Source organism: Oncorhynchus keta, unplaced genomic scaffold (assembly GCF_023373465.1).
Source record: "Oncorhynchus keta strain PuntledgeMale-10-30-2019 unplaced genomic scaffold, Oket_V2 Un_contig_4917_pilon_pilon, whole genome shotgun sequence".
NCBI classification, from domain to species: domain Eukaryota; kingdom Metazoa; phylum Chordata; class Actinopteri; order Salmoniformes; family Salmonidae; genus Oncorhynchus; species Oncorhynchus keta.
In genome coordinates, this window is record NW_026288028.1 from 207285 (window position 1) to 227282 (window position 19998).

General features: G+C 46.8%; 1 pseudogene; it reads right to left on the reverse strand.

Moving 5' to 3' along the window:
* Positions 1-19998, reverse strand: part of LOC118381057 (neuronal acetylcholine receptor subunit beta-2-like) — a 69899-nt pseudogene extending 49901 nt beyond the window's left edge.

The window sequence follows — 19998 nt, forward strand, 5'->3', positions numbered from 1 at the left end:
ACGACACACAATTAATCTTCTCCTTTCCCCCTTCTGATGACCAGGTGGCGAATCGCATCTCTGCATGTCTGGCAGACATATCAGTGTGGATGACGGATCACCACCTCAAGCTGAACCTCAGCAAGACGGAGCTCCTCTTCCTCCCGGGGAAGGACTGCCCGTTCCATGATCTCGCCATCACGGTTGACAACTCCATTGTGTCCTCCTCCCAGAGCGCTAACAACCTTGGCGTGATCCTGGACAACACCCTGACGTTCTCAACTAACATCAAGGCGGTGTCCCGTTCCTGTAGGTTCATGCTCTACAACATCCGCAGAGTACGACCCTGCCTCACACAGGAAGCGGCGCAGGTCCTAATCCAGGCACTTGTCATCTCCCGTCTTGATTACTGCAACTCGCTGTTGGCTGGGCTCCCTGCCTGTGCCGTTAAACCCCTACAACTCATCCAGAACGCCGCAGCCCGTCTGGTGTTCAACCTTCCCAAGTTCTCTCACGTCACCCCGCTCCTCCGCTCTCTCCACTGGCTTCCAGTTGAAGCTCGCATCCGCTACAAGACCATGGTGCTTGCCTACGGAGCTGTGAGGGGAACGGCACCTCAGTACCTCCAGGCTCTGATCAGGCCCTACACCCAAACAAGGGCACTGCGTTCATCCACCTCTGGCCTGCTCGCCTCCCTACCACTGAGGAAGTACAGTTCCCGCTCAGCCCAGTCAAAACTGTTCGCTGCTCTGGCCCCCCAATGGTGGAACAAACTCCCTCACGACGCCAGGACAGCGGAGTCAATCACCACCTTCCGGAGACACCTGAAACCCCACCTCTTCATGGAATACCTAGGATAGGGTAAGTAAGGGTAAGTAATCCTTCTCACCCCCCCCCTTCTCCCCCCTCCCCCCCAAAAAAAAAGATTTAGATGCAAGTGGCTGTTCCACTGGATGTCATAAGGTGTATGCACCAATTTGTAAGTCGCTCTGGATAAGAGCGTCTGCTAAATGACTTAAATGTAAATGTAATATAGAAACCCTATTGCACAGTGGGAGAGGAGGGGGAGGTGAGGGGTGAGATTAGCGGGGGAGTAGGAGGGTTGTTGTCTCTCCTCTCTGTAGCTGGTTAGAGAGGTTTTTGGTGGCGGCTGAAGCCTTTTATGCTGTCTCCTGTCTCCTGTCTCCTGTCTCCTTGTGTCTCCTGTCTCCTGTCTCCTTGTGTCTCCTGTCTCCTGTCTCCTGTCTCCTGTCTCCTTGTGTCTCCTGTCTCCTGTCTCCTGTCTCCTTGTGTCTCCACAACCAGACCCAGGCCCCAGCCCAGCAGGCTGGCTGTGGAGACACCAGGAGACAGGACAGGCCAGGCTGGCTGTGGAGACACTAGGAGACAGGACAGGCCAGGCTGGCTGTGGAGACACTAGGAGACAGGACAGGCCAGGCTGGCTGTGGAGACACTAGGAGACAGGACAGACCAGGCTGGCTGTGGAGACACCAGGAGACAGGACAGGCCAGGCTGGCTGTGGAGATACCAGGAGACAGGACAGGCCAGGCTGGCTGTGGAGACACCAGGGGGCAGGCCAGGCCAGGCTGGCTGTGGAGACACCAGGGGGCAGGCCAGGCCAGGCTGGCTGTGGAGACACCAGGAGACAGGACAGGCCAGGCTGGCTGTGGAGACAACAGGAGACAGGACAGGCCAGGCTGGATGTGGAGATACCAGGAGACAGGACAGGCCTGCTGGCTGTGGAGACACCAGGGGACAGGCCAGGCCAGGCTGGCTGTGGAGACACCAGGAGACAGGACAGGCCAGGCTGGATGTGGAGATACCAGGAGACAGGACAGGCCAGGCTGGCTGTGGAGACACCAGGAGACAGGACAGGCCAGGCTGGCTGTGGAGACACCAGGGGCCAGGCAGGCCAGGCCAGGCTGGCTGTGGAGACACCAGGGGGCAGGCCAGGCCAGGCTGGCTGTGGAGACACCAGGAGACAGGACAGGCCAGGCTGGCTGTGGAGACACCAGGGAGACAGGACAGGCCAGGCTGGATGTGGAGACACTAGGAGACAGGACAGACCAGGCTGGCTGTGGAGACACCAGGAGACAGGACAGGCCAGGCTGGCTGTGGAGACACCAGGAGACAGGACAGGCCAGGCTGGCTGTGGAGACACCAGGAGACAGGACAGGCCAGGTTGGCTGTGGAGACACCAGGAGACAGGACAGGCCAGGCTGGCTGTGGAGACACTAGGAGACAGGACAGGCCAGGCTGGCTGTGGAGACACCAGGAGACAGGACAGGCCAGGCTGGCTGTGGAGACACCAGGAGACAGGACAGGCCAGGTTGGCTGTGGAGACACAAGGAGACAGGACAGGCCAGGCTGGCTGTGGAGACACCAGGAGACAGGACAGGCCAGGCTGGCTGTGGAGACACCAGGAGACAGGACAGGGCAGGCTGGCTGTGGAGACACCAGGAGACAGGACAGGCCAGGCCAGGCTGGCTGCAGGACTGCTAGGCTCCAGCATGCTGGTTCTCAGAAGACCATAGCAGTCGTCATAACTAAGGCCATAACACTGATCCTAAAACTAACAGCAGAGTGGACAAAATGAGCTACTGGGTTTCTGCATTCCAGAACTCTCTGGAACACAGAACTCACACCAGAAACAGCTACTGGTCTTATAGGAGAAGAGGCACATGGACAAAAAATATTAAATGGAGAAAATATGGTGACAGCATTTTTGTTAGTCATAAAGCCTTTGGAAAACCATCACCCTCATCTTCTTTCTCTGTGTTTTTGGATATTCAGTTGATTGAGATGATTGCTTTTATTAAGGCAGAGCAACTAGCCAAGAGGCACAATCCTTCTGCTCCTCTTGGTCTGAGAATAACATATCACATATCACATCACGTCATATCAAGTCACATAATATCTAATTGTATCTCAACATTTCACAAACATCATATCAAATTAAATCATATCAGGTCATATCGTCATTCTGTATCAGAGTACAGAGATAGAGATATTAGCCCAAAACTCTAAGAGTCCGACAAGCACACACTACCAGGCCCTTATACTACACTACACCCTCACAGACACAGATCATTTAGACTGAGGAAGAGATACGGCCTGCTAACCAGTAATAGTCCGTATCTCACTGTAACTAACATCATTTGCATTGGCCAATGTCACGACAGACTGATTTAAGACTTATTGGAACATTACTGGCGTATAATCAGGAGCTGTGATATGACTGATATGACTCAGACCAGGCTTTCTTTGAATTGAGCGATAACTGATAGTTTGTCACAGAATTCCTGCTAGTTGACTGGCGTTGTGACAGTAGCTTTGGCACTTATAGGGCATTTAGTTTGAATGTTAATGGAAATCTCATCTCTTCTTCCATACGCACCAAAAAATGATTTATCTTTTATTTTGTGCACAAATTTGTGTACATCCCTGTTAGTGAGTATTTCTCCTTTGCCAAGATGATTCATCCACCTGAAAGGTGTGGCATATCAAGAAGCTGATTAAACAGCATGGTCATTACACCGGTGCACCTTTTGCTGGGGACAATAAAAGGCCACTCCAAAATGTGCAGTTCTGTAACACAATACAATGCCACAGATATGTCAAGTTTTGACAGAGCGTGTAATTGGCATGTTGACTGCAGAGCTGTTGCCAGAGAATTGAATGTTCATTTCTCAATGCCATTTTAGAGAATTTGGCAGTACATGCAACCAGCCTCAAAAATGCAGACTACGTGTAATCCCGCCTGCCCAGGAGGGGGAAAAATATTCAGATTCCTATGCCCTCCCAGGCCCACCCATGGCTGAGCCCCTGCCCAGTCATATGAAATCCATAGCTTAGGGCCTAATGAATTTATTTCAATTGATTGATTTCCTTCTATGAACTGCAGCTCTGTAAAATCATTGAAATTGTTGCAGGTTGCCTTTATATTTTTGTTCAGTATACATTTGTTATATGATTTAAGCCAGTTTTGGGTGTATATACACTACCGTTAAAAAGTTTTGGGTCACTTTTTGTCCATTAAAATAACATCAAATTGATCAGAAATACAGTGTAGACATTGTTAATGTTGTAAATGACTATTGTAGCTGGTAACGGCGGATTTTGTGTGGAATATCTACGTACATAGGCGTACAGAGGCCCGTTATCAGCAACCATGTGTTCCAATGGCACGTTGTGTTAGCTAATTCAAGTTTATCATTTTATAAGGCTAATTGATCATTAGAAAACCCTTTTGCAATTATGTTAGCACAGCTGAAAACGGTTGTGCTAATTTAAAGAAGCAATAAAATAATCTTTAGACTAGTTGAGTATCTGGAGCATCAGCAATTGTGGGATCGATTACAGGCTCAAAATGGCCAGAAACAAAGTACTTTCTTCTGAAACTCCTCAGTCTATTCTTCTTCTGAGAAATGAAGGCAATTCCATGCGAGAAATTGCCATGAAACTGAAGATCTCGTACAACGCTCTGTACCCTTTACAGAACAGCGCAAACTGGCTCTAACCAGAATAGAAAGAGGAGTGGGAGGCCCCGGTGCACAACTGAGCAAGAGGGCAAGTACATTAGAGTGTCTAGTTTGAGAAAGACGCCTCACAAGTCCTCAACCGGCAGCTTCGTTAAATAGTACACGCAGAACACCAGTCTCAACGTCAACAGTAAAGAGGAGACTCTAGGATGCTGGCCTTCTATGCAGAGTTGCAAAGAAAAAGCCATATCTCAGACTGGCCAATAAAAAGAGAAGATTAAGATGGGCAAAAGAACACAGACATTGGACAGAGGAATTCTACCTAGAAGGCCAGCATCCCGGATGACTTACCAAAACTATAGTTTGTTAACGAGGGATTTGTGGAGTGGTTGAAAGGGGAGTTTTGATGACTCCAACCTAAGTGTATGTAAACTTCCGACTTCAACTGTATATAACTGGGGGATTCATATAACTGGATTCAGTCTGTATATAACTGGGGGTGGTTGAACCTAGTGGTTCCAGCATTGGGCCAGTAACTGAAAGGTTGCTGGTTCGAATCCCCCAGCTGACAAAATTTGTGGAGTGGTTGAAAAACAAGTTTCAATTTCTACAACCTAAGTCTATGTAAACTTCCGACTTCAAGGTAAAAATCTGTCGTTCTACCCCTGAATAAGGCAGTTCTTAACTTACTTCACGAGTTAAATAAAGGTGACATTTAAAAAATGTAACTTGAGTCTTCCTGGGTATGACGCGACACACCATTCTTCTCTGAAGATCCTCTCAAGCGCTCTCAGGTTGGATGGGTTGGATGGGGAGCCTCAGGTTGGATGGGGAGCCTCGCTGCACAGTTATTTTCAGGTCTCTCCAGAGATGTTCGATCGAGTCCGGGTTCTGGCTGGGCCACTCAAGGACATTCAGAGACTTGTCCTGAAGCCACACCTGTGTTGTCTTGGCTGTGTGCTTAACGTTGTTGTCCTGTTGGAAGGTGCACCTTCGTCCCAGTCTGCCAGACTGCTTTGTAATAGACAGACAGTCCCAAGTCACATGGAACAACAGAGCGAAGAATACGTACAGTCATTTAGGTGTGTTTTATTTATTTTTTATTTCACCTTTATTTAACCAGGAAGGCCAGTTGAGAACAAGTTCTCATTTACAACTGCAACCTGGCCAAGATAAAGCAAAGCAGTATGACAAACAACAACACAGAGTTACACATGGAATAAACAAACATACAGTCAATAATACAATAGAAAAAGTCTATATACAGTGTGTGCACATGAGGTAGAATAAGGGAGGTAATAAATAGGCCATAGTGGTGAAATAATTACAATATAGTAATTAAACACTGGAGTGATAGATGTGCAGAAGATGAATGTGCAAGTAGAGATACTGGGGTGCAAAGTATTAGGGTGTCTGCCATCACCTGCTGGATGTTATATACGCTGAATATACTGTATCACCACAGCAGGTAGTGCCAGTTTACATGAGGGGTAACAGATGTGGTGTGTGTAGGGTGGAGGGGGTGTTGTCTGTACACATGTGCGTCAAATCAAAAATCAAGTCACATTTTATTTGTCACATACACGTGTTTAGCAGATGTTATTGTTGGTGTAGCGAAATGCTTGTGTTTCTAGCTCTAACAGTGCAGCAATATATAAAAGTAATATCCAACCATTTCACAACAATACACACAAATCTAAAGAAAAGGAAAGGAATTAAGAATATATAAATATTTGGGTGAGCAATGTCAGAACAGCATAGACTAAGATGCAGTAGAATACAAGAGTAATGCAAAATATGTAAACATTATTAAAGTGACTAGTGTTCCATTATTAAAGTGACCAATGATTCCAAGTCTATGTATATAGGGCAGCAGCCCCAAATGTGCTAGTGATGGCTATTTAACAGCATTTAACAGTCTGATGGCATTGAGATAGAAGCTGTTTTTCAGTCTCTAGGTCCCAGCTTTGATGCACCTGTACTGACCTCACCTTCTGGATGGTAGTGGGGTGAACAGGCAGTGGCTCAGGTGGTTCTTGTCCTTGATGATCTTTTTGGCCTTCCAAATGTGTGTATAAAACACCCCCTCCGCTCTGTGTTAACTACTCATTTATACAATTAATGCGTTAACTACCCTGTTTGTATACAGTTAATGTGTGTGTGTGTGTGTCTCGTTGTTGTACTGATGATGATAGATGGTTAGTTAACCCAGGGCTGAGGGGGAGTCCCCTGTCCTGTCACTCTATATTGATTGGTTGGAAATCTAAAGGCAGCTGTAACTCGGCCAATCAGTGATGTGTTTATTGCTCTTCTCTGCGCCAATCCATGTTGAGCAGACATCAACACTAAATTACAGAGAGGTTAATTAGCCGAAACAACACAAAACACGAGGGGAGTGGGTGGTGGAGGAGAGTGGATGGTGGAGGAGAGTGGATGGTGGAGGGGAGTGGGTGGTGGAGGAGAGTGGATGGTGGAGGGGAGTGGGTGGTGGAGGAGAGTGGATGGTGGAGGGGAGTGGGTGGTGGTGGGGAGTGGGTGGTGGAGGAGAGTGGATGGTGGAGGAGAGTGGATGGTGGAGGGGAGTGGGTGGTGGAGGAGAGTGGATGGTGGAGGGGAGTGGGTGGTGGTGGGGAGTGGGTGGTGGAGGAGAGTGGATGGTGGAGGAGAGTGGATGGTGGAGGGGAGTGGGTGGTGGAGGAGAGTGGATGGTGGAGGAGAGTGGATGGTGGAGTGGGTGGTGGAGGGAGTGGGTGGTGGAGGGGAGTGGGTGGTGGAGGAGAGTGGATGGTGGAGGGGAGTGGGTGGTGGAGGGGAGTGGGTGGTGGAGGAGAGTGGATGGTGGAGGAGAGTGGATGGTGGAGGGGAGTGGGTGGTGGAGGAGAGTGGATGGTGGAGGGGAGTGGGTGGTGGTGGGGAGTGGGTGGTGGAGGAGAGTGGATGGTGGAGGAGAGTGGATGGTGGAGGGGAGTGGGTGGTGGAGGAGAGTGGGTGGTGGAGGAGAGTGGGTGGTGGAGGAGAGTGGGTGGTGGAGGAGAGTGGGTGGTGGTGGGGAGTGGGTGGTGGAGGAGAGTGGATGGTGGAGGAGAGTGGGTGGTGGAGGAGAGTGGATGGTGGAGGAGAGTGGGTGGTGGAGGAGAGTGGGTGGTGGAGGAGAGTGGGTGGTGGAGGAGAGTGGGTGGTGGAGGAGAGTGGATGGTGGAGGAGAGTGGATGGTGGAGGGGAGTGGGTGGTGGAGGAGAGTGGGTGGTGGAGGAGAGTGGATGGTGGAGGAGAGTGGGTGGTGGAGGAGAGTGGATGGTGGAGGAGAGTGGGTGGTGGAGGAGAGTGGGTGGTGGAGGAGAGTGGGTGGTGGAGGAGAGTGGGTGGTGGAGGAGAGTGGATGGTGGAGGAGAGTGGATGGTGGAGGGGAGTGGGTGGTGGAGGGGAGTGGGTGGTGGAGGAGAGTGGGTGGTGGAGGAGAGTGGGTGGTGGAGGAGAGTGGGTGGTGGTGGGGAGTGGGTGGTGGTGGCTGCTGTTGCAGCCAGAGACTTACAGCAGCCACCTAGTTGGCATGCAGATGTAGAGGTAGGTGTCCACAGTGGCCCCCAACTTTCTATAGTCGTAGTTTTCTTTAGTCTCAGACAGATTGCTCAGCAGTGTGAACGCATTTCTGCTAATTAGCTGCTAATGTGGTTATCATACAGAACTACAGATGCCTGTCTCAAGCTTCATGTCACCAGGGCCATAAAGACCTCGACGAGACTGAAGATTGAGGCAAAGGTAAGAATCTCTAGATTAACTATTTAATGTTAGTAATTAATACATTGGCTAAAGTTGTTTAAATTGTAAATGCCTGTTATCTATCTTGTTAGCTCATGGTTACCTAGTTAGCAACATTAGTCTGGATAGATTAGCAGTCTATTTGTCTAGCCATTTAAATGCATGAGTTTAGATTTCTTTGGCTTTTATAAACCAACAGTCGAGCTTGCTAGTAAACTAGCTAGCTAACTTAGATGGTGAGAAGCTAGGGCTAGGCGCACTTGATAATGTTTGTTTGTGCCTGTGGGTGAGGGGTGGGTTTCCTACTTCAAGTTCTACTTGACTTGTCGCTACCCTTGCTCGATGTGATATTTTAGTCTGGATTTTTAGCGGGAAAACATTGATATGTTTACTGTTGCCCTCTGGACAACAGATCATGAGTATAGCTAGTAGGCGGGGTGGGGGGTATTGATATATAATGCATGCTCCACTCAAGTTGAACTTGTTGACTGATGCCGCGGAGGTGGCTACTAAGAAGGGAGCAGCTGCGAACCAGAAGACTGCAGCCAAGGCAGCATTGGTCCACACCTGCCCTGTCTGTCAGGTGAGTAGTATTGGTTGGTACTGTATGTGCCTTTAGGTTCCTCTCAATGTGTAGGCTATTGTACTGGTTGCTTAGTGACAACTTTGAATTCAATCTAAGCTACAGGTTGTTAACTTCCTCCCTTTTGTAGTTGACCTTTATTCACTGAACAAAAATATAAACCGCAACATGCAGCAATTTCAAAGATTTAACTAAATTACAGTTAATGTAAGGAAATCAGTCAATTGAAATAAATAAATTAGGCCCTAATCGATGGATTTCACATGACTGGGAATACAGATATGCATACAGTATGTTAGGCACAGACACCTTTAGAAAAAGGTAGGGGCGTGGATCAGAAAACCAGTCAGTATCTGGTGTGACCACCATTTGTCTCATGCAGCACGACACATCTCCTTCACATAGAGTTTATCAGGCTGTTTATTGTGGCCTGTTGTCTCAGTCCTCTTCAACGAAGTTGCAGTATATTGGCGGGAACTGGAGCACGCTGTTGGACATTTTCAGCTTCCAGGAATTGTGTACAGATCCTTGCGACATGGGACCGTGCATCATCATGCCACCACCACCATGGGGCACTCGGTTCACAACGTTGACATCAGCATACCGCTCGCCCACACGACGCCATACTCGCTATATGCCATCTGCCCGGTACAGTTGAAACTGTGATTAATCTGTGAAGAGCACACTTCTCCAGCGTGCCAGTGGCCATCAAAGGTGAGCATTTGCCTACTGAAGTCAGTTACGACTCCAAACTGCAGTCAAGTCAAGACCCTGGTGAGGATGGCAACCGCGCAGAAGATTTCTGACAGTTTGTGCAGAAAGTCTTTGGTTGTGCAAACCCACAGTTTCATCAGTGTGGCTGGTCTCAGATGATTCCGCAGGGGAAGAAGCTGGATGTGGAGGTCCTGGGCTAGCGTGGTCACATGAGATTTGAGGAGGGTTGGATGTACTGATACATTCTCTAAAACGACTTTGGAGGTGGCTTATGGTAGAGAAATTAACATTTAATTATCTGGCAACAACTCTGGTGGACATTCCTGCAGTCAGCATGCCAATCGGGTCGAGAGTTTCAAGTTCCTTGGTGTCCATATCGTCAACGAACTATCATGGTCCAAACATACCAAGACAATCGTTTTGAAGGCACGACAAAACCTTTACCCCCTCAGGAGACTGAAAGGATTTGGCATAGGCCCCCAGATCCTCAAAAGGTTCTACAGCTGCACCATCGAGAGCACCCTGACTGGTTGCATCACCACCAGGTATGGCAACTGCTCGGTATCTTTTGTGCTTTGTGGGATCTTGACTATGGATAGTAGCTTGTTAGCACTATTATTAGCTTCACATTTCGTTTTTCTTCTGTTTTGTTTGTTGAGTTTATTATTTATTAAACATGTGGAATTCTACACACTCTGTGCCTTGGTCCAATCATTATGACGAACGTGACATATATAATAGGTGGTGTCAGAGGATGGCCCGTAAAATTGTCAGAGACTCCAGGCACCCAAGTTATAGACTGTTGTCTCTGCTACCGCACGGCAAGCGGTACCGGAGCACCAAGTCTAGGGCTGTTAGAGGAAATTATGGTTGAAATGACTAATTATGTATACATTCCAATCAGAACTGACTAGTCCAAATGCTATAATGTACTGTACATGTGAATTTTCTCTCTTACTCCCATTCCCAATTGTATATAATGTAGTCAGGAGTTTAGTAACAATGAAGGTCTGTTCCTTAGTTCATACATTTGTACAATCTCCAGGTGGCAGGAACGGCCCATCTCCAGACTGTCTAGAATGTTGATTTATACTGACTGGCCTTGACTTCGTGCTGATAACGCGAAGGCTCGAGAGCTAGAGGGCCCCTCTACTTGTGAAATAGATAGAACGTTTAGAATACGCTAATGTCATTTTCAGTTTATAACCTGTGGAAATATGCGTATGTGATTAGTACTCACTTGAATTAAACGCTGTTTACCTGGCTTTTAAGACTGGTCTCGATCTACTTCATGCATAATTAATGAACTTACACCTCATTAATGAACTAGAGCGAGTGCGAATTTGATTTGGCTATAAAACATATAGGAATTTAGAAATTCCACTAACAAGGGCCAAAATTCTCCTTAACAGCTTCTACCCCCAAGCCATTAGACTGCTGAACAACTCATAAAAATAGCCACCGGACAATTTACGTTGAACCCCCCCTTGTACACTGCTGCTACTTGCTGTTTGTTACATATGCATAGCCACTTCGCCCCCACCTACATGTACATCTACATGTACCTCAACTAGCCGGTACCCCTGCACTCTGACTCGGTACCGGTGCCCCTGCACTCTGACTCAGTACCGGTGCCCCTGCACTCTGACTCGGTACCGGTACCCCTGCACTCTAACTCGGTACCGGTACCCCTGCACTCTGACTCGGTACCGGTACCCCTGCACTCTGACTCGGTACCGGTGCCCCTGCACTCTGACTCGGTACCGGTGCCCCTGCACTCTGACTCGGTACCGGTACCCCTGCACTCTGACTCGGTACCGGTGCCCCTGCACTCTGACTCGGTACCGGTACCCCTGCACTCTGACTCGGTACCGGTACCCCTGCACTCTAACTCGGTACCGGTACCCCTGCACTCTGACTCGGTACCGGTACCCCTGCACTCTGAATCGGTACCGGTGCCCCTGCACTCTGACTCGGTACCGGTGCCCCTGCACTCTGACTCGGTACCGGTGCCCCTGCACTCTGACTCGGTACCGGTACCCCCTGCACTCTGACTCGGTACCGGTACCCCTGCACTCTAACTCGGTACCGGTACCCCTGCACTCTGACTCGGTACCGGTGCCCCTGCACTCTGAATCGGTACCGGTGCCCCTGCACTCTGACTCGGTACCGGTGCCCCTGCACTCTGACTCGGTACCGGTACCCCTGCACTCTGACTCGGTACCGGTACCCCTGCACTCTAACTCGGTACCGGTGCCCCTGCACTCTGACTCGGTACCGGTACCCCTGCACTCTGACTCGGTACCGGTGCCCCTGCACTCTGGACTGGATTGTCTTGGCAAAGGATCAATTCTCACTAACAGGGATGTAAACAAACCTTTCGGAGAAATAAGCTTTTTGTGTATATGGAACATTTATGGTATCTTTTATTTCAGCTCATCAAACATGGGACCAACATTTTACATGTTGTGTTTATACTTTTGCACAGTATATATGCAGACCTGAAGAAATTTAAGCAGCACTTTGAAAGCAAGCATTACAAGTCTCAAATGGACCCAGTACTGGTTGATGTGCAGGCCTAAGTGGCCACACACACTCAAATGGACCTAAAGCTGGGGTAAGATTCTTCCATCATTCACACACAGTAGACATAGTATAAACCACCATGTTGTCAACTAAATGCTGTCCTCAATGCTATTGTCTATGGCTCAATTTGTGGAAATGCTGTGATGACTCATTGTCTTTAATGTCACACAATGACCACAATTTGAATTCTGCAACTAAGACGGAAGGACGTCGAGGGACACACTCTGAGGCCCCGAGTATGACTGGACATGGGGTAACAACAACCTAAAGGGGTGTTGAAGCACACCAGCACCACATTTTATGTTTATTCCATGGCCAACCATCCCTCTAGCTACCCCTTATTCCACACTATGCCTTTCATGCCCCATGGTCCCTCAACTTCAGACCCTTTTAACTCTCCATCTTATCGCTGTAAAACCACCCTACGTTCACCCAATTTCCCTATGCTGCTTCCTTCACTTGTTCTTCTCCTGATTTGATCATATCTAGACTCAGAAACACATTTAAAAGTGTTGTGGTGTACTGTTTTTACTACCTTTCTTTCACCTATGTAAATTCTGTCCTCCTGCTCATGCTGCGGTTCAGACTGAATGCAATGGTAAAGGTGCTGCCCACAATTGATAGCAGCAACATGGACCTGTTACATCGACCAGAAGGGTGTTGATATAGCTGTGTTTAGGCATGGCTACATGGACCTGTTACACTAGAAGGGTGTTGATATAGCTGTGTTTAGGCATGGCTACATGGACCTGTTACACTAGAAGGGTGTTGATATAGCTGTGTTTAGGCATGGCTACATGGACCTGTTACATTGACCAGAAGGGTGTTGATATAGCTGTGTTTAGGCATGGCTACATGGACCTGTTACACTAGAAGGGTGTTGATATAGCTGTGTTTAGGCATGGCTACATGGACCTGTTACACTAGAAGGGTGTTGATATAGCTGTGTTTAGACATGGCTACATGGACCTGTTACACTAGAAGGGTGTTGATATAGCTGTGTTTAGGCATGGCTACATGGACCTGTTACACTAGAAGGGTGTTGATATAGCTGTGTTTAGGCATGGCTACATGGACCTGTTACATTGACTAGAAGGGTGTTGATATAGCTGTGTTTAGGCATGGCTACATGGACCTGTTACATTGACTAGAAGGGTGTTGATATAGCTGTGTTTAGGCATGGCTACATGGACCTGTTACACTAGAAGGGTGTTGATATAGCTGTGTTTAGGCATGGCTACATGGACCTGTTACACTAGAAGGGTGTTGATATAGCTGTGTTTAGGCATGGCTACATGGACCTGTTACACTAGAAGGGTGTTGATATAGCTGTGTTTAGGCATGGCTACATGGACCTGTTACACTAGAAGGGTGTTGATATAGCTGTGTTTAGGCATGGCTACATGGACCTGTTACACTAGAAGGGTGTTGATATAGCTGTGTTTAGGCATGGCTACATGGACCTGTTACACTAGAAGGGTGTTGATATAGCTGTGTTTAGACATGGCTACATGGACCTGTTACACTAGAAGGGTGTTTGATATAGCTGTGTTTAGACATGGCTACATGGATCTGTTACACCAGAAGGGTGTTGATATAGCTGTGTTTAGGCATGGCTACATGGACCTGTTACATTGACTAGAAGGGTGTTGATATAGCTGTGTTTAGGCATAGCTACATGGACCTGTTACACTAGAAGGGTGTTGATATAGCTGTGTTTAGGCATGGCTACATGGACCTGTTACACTAGAAGGGTGTTGATATAGCTGTGTTTAGGCATGGCTACATGGACCTGTTACACTAGAAGGGTGTTGATATAGCTGTGTTTAGGCATGGCTACATGGACCTGTTACACTAGAAGGGTGTTGATATAGCTGTGTTTAGGCATGGCTACATGGACCTGTTCCACTAGAAGGGTGTTGATATAGCTGTGTTTAGGCATGGCTACATGGACCTGTTACACTAGAAGGGTGTTGATATAGCTGTGTTTAGACATGGCTACATGGACCTGTTACACTAGAAGGGCGTTGATATAGCTGTGTTTAGACATGGCTACATGGACCTGTTACACTAGAAGGGCGTTGATATAGCTGTGTTTAGACATGGCTACATGGACCTGTTACACTAGAAGGGTGTTGATATAGCTGTGTTTAGGCATGGCTACATGGACCTGTTACACTAGAAGGGTGTTGATATAGCTGTGTTTAGGCATGGCTACATGGACCTGTTACACTAGAAGGGTGTTGATATAGCTGTGTTTAGGCATGGCTACATGGACCTGTTACACTAGAAGGGTGTTGATATAGCTGTGTTTAGGCATGGCTACATGGACCTGTTACACTAGAAGGGTGTTGATATAGCTGTGTTTAGACATGGCTACATGGACCTGTTACACTAGAAGGGTGTTGATATAGCTGTGTTTAGACATGGCTACATGGACCTGTTACACTAGAAGGGTGTTGATATAGCTGTGTTTAGACATGGCTACATGGACCTGTTACACTAGAAGGGTGTTGATATAGCTGTGTTTAGGCATGGCTACATGGACCTGTTACACTAGAAGGGTGTTGATATAGCTGTGTTTAGACATGGCTACATGGACCTGTTACACTAGAAGGGCGTTGATATAGCTGTGTTTAGACATGGCTACATGGACCTGTTACACTAGAAGGGCGTTGATATAGCTGTGTTTAGACATGGCTACATGGACCTGTTACACTAGAAGGGTGTTGATATAGCTGTGTTTAGGCATGGCTACATGGACCTGTTACACTAGAAGGGTGTTGATATAGCTGTGTTTAGGCATGGCTACATGGACCTGTTACACTAGAAGGGTGTTGATATAGCTGTGTTTAGGCATGGCTACATGGACCTGTTACACTAGAAGGGTGTTGATATAGCTGTGTTTAGGCATGGCTACATGGACCTGTTACACTAGAAGGGTGTTGATATAGCTGTGTTTAGACATGGCTACATGGACCTGTTACACTAGAAGGGTGTTGATATAGCTGTGTTTAGACATGGCTACATGGACCTGTTACACTAGAAGGGTGTTGATATAGCTGTGTTTAGGCATGGCTACATGGACCTGTTACACTAGAAGGGTGTTGATATAGCTGTGTTTAGACATGGCTACATGGACCTGTTACACTAGAAGGGCGTTGATATAGCTGTGTTTAGGCATGGCTACATGGACCTGTTACACTAGAAGGGTGTTGATATAGCTGTGTTTAGGCATGGCTACATGGACCTGTTACACTAGAAGGGTGTTGATATAGCTGTGTTTAGGCATGGCTACATGGACCTGTTACACTAGAAGGGTGTTGATATAGCTGTGTTTAGGCATGGCTACATGGACCTGTTACACTAGAAGGGTGTTGATATAGCTGTGTTTAGACATGGCTACATGGACCTGTTACACTAGAAGGGTGTTGATATAGCTGTGTTTAGGCATGGCTACATGGACCTGTTACACTAGAAGGGTGTTGATATAGCTGTGTTTAGGCATGGCTACATGGACCTGTTACACTAGAAGGGTGTTGATATAGCTGTGTTTAGGCATGGCTACATGGACCTGTTACACTAGAAGGGTGTTGATATAGCTGTGTTTAGGCATGGCTACATGGACCTGTTACACTAGAAGGGTGTTGATATAGCTGTGTTTAGGCATGGCTACATGGACCTGTTACACTAGAAGGGTGTTGATATAGCTGTGTTTAGGCATGGCTACATGGACCTGTTACACTAGAAGGGTGTTGATATAGCTGTGTTTAGGCATGGCTACATGGACCTGTTACACTAGAAGGGTGTTGATATAGCTGTGTTTAGGCATGGCTACATGGACCTGTTACATTGACTAGAAGGGTGTTGATATAGCTGTGTTTAGGCATGGCTACATGGACCTGTTACACTAGAAGGGTGTTGATATAGCTGTGTTTAGGCATGGCTACATGGACCTGTTACACTAGAAGGGTGTTGATATAGCTGTGTTTAGGCATGGCTACATGGACCTGTTACACTAGAAGGGTGTTGATATAGCTGTGTTTAGGCATGGCTACATGGACCTGTTACACTAGAAGGGTGTTGATATAGCTGTGTTTAGACATGGCTACATGGACCTGTTACACTAGAAGGGTGTTGATATAGCTGTGTTTAGGCATGGCTACATGGACCTGTTACACTAGAAGGGTGTTGATATAGCTGTGTTTAGGCATGGCTACATGGACCTGTTACACTAGAAGGGTGTTGATATAGCTGTGTTTAGGCATGGCTACATGGACCTGTTACATTGACCAGAAGGGTGTTGATATAGCTGTGTTTAGGCATGGCTACATGGACCTGTTACACTAGAAGGGTGTTGATATAGCTGTGTTTAGGCATGGCTACATGGACCTGTTACACTAGAAGGGTGTTGATATAGCTGTGTTTAGGCATGGCTACATGGACCTGTTACACTAGAAGGGTGTTGATATAGCTGTGTTTAGGCATGGCTACATGGACCTGTTACACTAGAAGGGTGTTGATATAGCTGTGTTTAGGCATGGCTTCCTTGTTTTGAGTCTGTTCGGTGTGTTTCTCATTCTGCTGGAGTTGACCTAGTATTTTCTATAAAAGCTACCTTACACCTTCAGTTGTTTCTACATTTGTAACTCACCAACCAAAATGTACAATATGCTGTTTTACATGGTGTTATTTGTGCTGGTCTAAAATCAGAAGAATCTGTGTGTTGTTCTCTGATAGGAATACTAGTTCATATGGTGATCTTCGATGTCCCAGGTTTCTGGCATTGATGAAGAAATCATTTCATCTTTACTTACATTCAGGTGTTTATATGTTATGTATAAAAGGCACATGCATGCATTGTTTACTATTTCATTAAAACAATTTAATTGTTGGAGTTAAGGTGTGTGGTAGTTATTTCTTTATTATCAAATGAGGAGAGACAAACTCATCACACAAGTCAGATTTACACATAAACTAATCTTAATTCACTTAGTAATAAGGAAAGCAGGTCACACCACACACACAAGTTAATGATGTCAGTACCCTGCAATAGTGATGGCTGGTCAACGAACCACCCTTATAAGGAAAGGAAAGGAAACAAAGCTCTTTTATAGCAAAGATACACCCCCTTAGTCTACATGACAAACAACAGATGTGTGGAATAGGTCATAATGATATGCATAAAATAAATTGACAATTCACAGCAGACAGTATCTGCTGTAAAGACTGTTCTCATTGTGCGGAAACCAGGGTCTGGCCCCCCAAAACAAAGTTCCTCTCATCATTATCCATACAGGAGCCATCTCTATCCTGGTACCTCCCAGCACACAAACACCAACTCATGCTATGGAATGCGTTCTTTAGGTTTTATCACCAAAGGCATGCTAAATCCACGGTCAGCATTGAGCCCCCAGAGCACCAATTCAGAAGACCATGCCCAGATGACAGTGTTATAAGACCCCTATTATATTCCACAAAACAACCATTTGATGCAATAACAGTATTATAACACCATCTTGTAATTTTGCTCTCACAGGTGTTTGACGTGATTGATGGGCGACTGTTGCATTCTGGTAAAAACAATATGCTTATTTATTCATGATTATGGATACATTCTGCAATGAGTTCATTTGGCTTTGAATCTGCAACAGAACATGTCAACAAGTTAGTTCTCAATTGCTTTAATACAGCAGTGCATACTAACACTATGCCAACTTATTCATATAGCTGGCTGACAGCAAACGTGTCAGCTAGAGATGAAGTGCAAGAGCTTTCAGGGATGTGTAGTCTACGTGCAAGAGCTTTCAGGGATGTGTAGTCTACGTGCAAGAGCTTGCAGGGATGTGTAGTCTACGTGCAAGAGCTTTCAGGGATGTGTAGTCTACGTGCAAGAGCTTTCAGGGATTTGTAGTCTACGTGCAAGAGCTTTCAGGGATTTGTAGTCTACGTGCAAGAGCTTTCAGGGATGTGTAGTCTACGTGCAAGAGCTTGCAGGGATTTGTAGTCTACGTGCAAGAGCTTTCAGGGATTTGTAGTCTACGTGCAAGAGCTTTCAGGGATGTGTAGTCTAAGTGCAAGAGCTTTCAGGGATGTGTAGTCTAAGTGCAAGAGCTTTCAGGGATGTGTAGTCTAAGTGCAAGAGCTTGCAGGGATGTGTAGTCTACGTGCAAGAGCTTTCAGGGATTTGTAGTCTACGTGCAAGAGCTTGCAGGGATTTGTAGTCATGATGTCTACTTGATGCTAATTAGCATTTTGGAATCCGAGAGTAAATAGAGCAGAATATATAGATAAAAGTCTCCTTGTCTGAGAGACATTTACACGAGAGCGAACCATTTCCATGTTTGACTGCTCGGTTTTATGACGCGTCCACTGTGGGGCTAAATTGTGTAGGTAGGGGGGGTGTATGTGTGTTTGTGTAGGTAGGGGGTGTATGTGTGTTTGTGTAGGTAGGGGGGGTGTATGTGTGTTTGTGTGTTTGTCTGTATGTGTGTTTGTGTGTATGGGTGTATGTGTGTTTGTGTGTATGTGTGGGCCATGTGAGTGCTTATATTTGTCCTATTTCACACAAGTACACGTCCATATTGAGACACCCTCGGAGAGTGGAGTCACGGCCAGGGTCTGCCATTACCAACGGTGACCCTGGTGCAATTAGGGTTAAGTGCCTTGCTCCAATGCACATCAACAGATTTTTTTACCTTGTCGGTTCAGTTCTAACTAGCAACCTTTCAGTTACTGGCCCAACGCTCTAACCGCTAGGCTACCTGCTGCCACGTGTGCATGTAGTGTGTGTGTGTTTGTGTGTGTGTGTGTGTGTGTGTGTGTGTGTGTGTGTGTGTGTGTGTGTGTGTGTGTGTGTGTGTGTGTGTGTGTGTGTGTGTGTGTGTGTGTGTGTGTGTGTGTGTGTGAATCATACATCTAACCTTGGAACCCACACTAGGGTGATAATGTTACTTGATCTGTGTACTATAAGCAAGGCCAGCTATACAGTGACACATAATCTTCTATTATCTGTCTTGTAACGTCATTATAATGGATAAGAAATATAGACTAAAAGGCTATGTCGATGGGAAAAACATTCTCTCAATAGAAAGGAAGACATATCCACACAGTAATGGGGACTCAATAATCATGGACTGCTTGGGTATAGGATTCAACGCGTCTTTTATTGTAGGAGGGGAACTCGCCTTCTCCGTTGTATTGCATTCTACAATATATGAACGCGTAGCATAAAGAGAAATATTGTCTTCCTGGTTGCCTTCAGTAATGTTGTCATAAAAGATCACCCCAGTTGAGCGCATAACGTAATGCAGTTATGATGTATCATTTCTCCCTAACGTCATCATTCCGTTGTAGCCTGGTACGTACTCACACAGAGACGTTAGGAAAACGATGGTGACACAGCAATGAAACAGTCATTATCTCTATCTTGTCTTCTCCTCTCCCTTTATCCAACTATCCCTCCCTCAAAACATCCTTCCATTAAATCTATAGAAGACTAATGTATGGTGCTTTCAGCACCTCGTGGTCGTACCGAGAAGAGCCACACAAAAGCGCATCATTCCCGACTCCGGCGAGCCATTAACAAAGCCTCGACAGACAATTTACTCACCTCTGACAATGGCGAGTAGGCACAGCAGCAGCGTCCAAGCGCCCATCGCTGCTCAGATGCGTGCGTACGTGTGCGCTCCGAACCAAAAGGTGCTCACTCGAACCTCGAACGCCTCCGGAACAGACGCAGTGTACTCTTCTTGATATTCCGTTATTAATTCTTCACTCGGTACCTGTCATGGTTCCGTCAGGTCTTCTCAGTACAGACAGTTTTTATTCGTGTCTAAAATCTCCAGGTATACTTAGGAGTCGAGCCGAGCGGGATTGGCTGTCCGTGTTGTGCTA